The following is a 3,144-nucleotide window of genomic DNA, read 5'->3' on the forward strand; positions in this document are numbered from 1 at the left end:
TAAAGAAGCAGCAGAAATTCCTATCAAATCGCACTGTGACTGAGACACTTGGGTGTGAGTTTTATCTGTGGGGAACGAGGCCTCATCTTCAATGTGAGCATCTCAGTTGTTTGTTCCGATTCTAAGGGTCACGGATAAGAAAAAAGACACAGAGCTTTATAAACACCAGTTTACAGTAAGAACGCTGTGATCAAGAGAAAGCCTCTTGGGCTTCCATTTCAGTATTATTGTTTCATACATTCCTAGACAGTAAGCAGTGTTCACATACTGTGATGTTTTGGTGTCTATTCCAAACAGTGGAGTCTGAAGTCAGTCCTGGGACCGACCATTCAACACCGCTGATATGAGCCTGCCGCTGTTACTAATGTGAGTGTGCTGTTCTCTTCCTTGCACCTTCAGTTTACCTCACGCCGCTGCTTTTTCTGTGCACATTTCTATGGAAACAAATGAACCCAGTGTGTAGTGAAAAAAAAGAAAATAACATAGAAGATTTATTGGCTATTTTCTATATTTTTCTTCTAGGTGATCTGACTGTATATAAAAGATATAAATTCCAATCTTGAAAATAACACATAGCTTTAATATATCAGGCGTAGATTTCACATTTACTATGGAAAAATATTCAAATGACACTTTCTTCATAAATGCTTGGATGAGTTAAGGAATTCCCATTCCTCTTCTTAGCAAAGTAAACCAATGGCCCAGGAGATGGACTGCCCTATTGATAAAATCCAGTTGGAAGACTCAGCACCTGGCTTTGTACATGTGTCTACCATTAGTGATTATAACTCTCTCTTTGTCAGTCCATGCATGCCACGGATGTGAATAATTTATACAATGCAGGGTCTTCTGTCCACCTTGGTCTACTGTTTTTTCCCATTTCTCAGTTTGAAATCCCGACACCATTGTTCCTACCAACTTGTTCCCAGCACTGTGCAACCCCTATCTAGCTTGTTCTCAGTCCCCATTTCCTCCATTTGGAGAGTTTTGCTTTCCTCAGATAAGCTGTTCTTAGATTCATCAGTTCAGAAAACTGACTTCTTTAGTACTTCTCAGTCTTAAACCACACACTGTGCACTAGGAATGATTCTCCAGGGAGATATGACAATATAACATGTATGCATATGGTTTGTATTACAATTTTGGAGTTATTGTGTTATCTCACAGGAAATTAAAATGTCATAGTTATTGGGAATATTCTTTCTTTTTTCAGATACTTGCTTCATTATTTTTATTAATTTTTATTAGTATATGTTCACTGTACAAAATAATGAGGTTCATTATGACTTGTTCCACACAATAGAAACAGAAGGAACATTACCAAACTCTTTTTATGAGGCTACAGTTACTCTGATACCCAAACTACACAAAGACGCAACAAAGAAAGAATTACAGACCAATCTCCCTTATAAACATTGATGCAAAAATACTCAATAAAATACCGGCAAACTGAATCCAAGAACACATTAAAAAAATTATCCACCATGACCAAGCAGGCTTCATCCCAGAGATGCAAGGATGGTTCAACTTACGAAAGTCTCTTAATGTAATCCACCATATAAACAAACTAAAAGAAAAAAAGACATGATAATCTCATTAGATGCTAAAAAAGCCTTTGACAAAATCCATCACCCCTTTATGATAAAGGTCTTAGAGAGATCAGGAATACAAGGAACATACCTAAACATAATAAAGGCAATTTATAGCAAGACAAACAGCCAACATCAAATTAAATGGAGAGAAACTCAAAGAGATTCCACTAAAATCAGGAACAAGACAAGGCTGTCCACTCTTACCATATCTATTCAATATAGTACTGGAAGTCTTAGCTAGAGCAATAAGATAACAAAAGGAGATCAAGGGGATACAAATTGGAAAGGAAGAAGTCAAACTTTCACTATTTACAGACGATATGATAGTATACATAAGTGACCCCAAAAATTCTACTAGGGAACTCCTACAGCTGATAAACTCCTTCAGTAATGTAGCAGGATACAAGATTAACTAAAAAAAAATCAGTAGCCCTCCTATACACAAATGATAAACGAGCTGAGAAAGAAATCAGAGAAATATCACCCTTTATAATAGCCACAAATAATATAAAATACCTTGGGATAACTAAATAACTAAGCAAGTATGACAAGAACTTGAAGTCTCTGAGGAAAGAAATTGAAGAAGATATCAGAAAATGGAAAGATCTCCCATACTCATGGATAGGTAGGATTAACATAGTAAAAATGGCAAAAGAACAACACTCAACTTCACATAGAAAAACAAAAGACCCAAGATAGCTAAAACATTCCTGTACAATAAAGCAACCTCTGGAGGTATCATCATCCCTGACCTCAAGCTCTACTATAGAGCTATAGTAATAAAAACAGCTTAGTATTGGCATAAAAACAGACATGTGGACCAATGGAATTGAATTGAAGACTGAGGAAACATTCAACAGAGTAAAGGAACAACCTATAGAATGGGAAAAAATACTTATCAGCTATTTATCTAACAAGGGGTTTCTATTCAATTGTATAAATAAATCAAAATATTAAACAGCCCAGAATGCAAATAATTCAATCAATAACATGGCCAAACAAATTGAACTTACAGTTCTCAAATAACTGGACAATAAACATATGAAAACTGTTCAACATCCTTAGCAATCAGGGAATGCAAACAAAAATGACACAGGTTCCATTTCACAACAGTCAGAATGACTAGCATCAAAAAGACAACAACAAATTCTGGTAAGATCTCAACACAAAAAGACCACTTACACACTGATGTCGAGGACTGTATATATCATTAAGCAAGACAGTTGTGTAGCTTGATCTGCTTAAGGGGCCCCCTGGCAGCAGGATCAGGATCCATCCCTCGTGCATAAGCTGGAATTTTGAAGCCTACTACCTATGGTGGGACACCTTGCACAGCCTTGAGGTAGGGAGAGGGGCTTGGACCTGCCTCTACTGAATGTACCAGGCTTTGCTGACTCCCCACGGGAGGCCATATCTTGTTGGAGGAGGGAATAGTGGGGTCGGTTGGGGGTTGAAGGTTGGAAGGGCAGGAGGAGGGAAGAGAGGGGGATCTATGGTTGGTATGTAAAATGAATAAAAAAATTCATTAATAAAAAATTATTTCCTTTACATG

The sequence above is a fragment of the Peromyscus eremicus genome, chromosome 6 (assembly GCF_949786415.1).
Source record: "Peromyscus eremicus chromosome 6, PerEre_H2_v1, whole genome shotgun sequence".
In the NCBI taxonomy this organism is placed as follows: Eukaryota; Metazoa; Chordata; class Mammalia; order Rodentia; family Cricetidae; genus Peromyscus; species Peromyscus eremicus.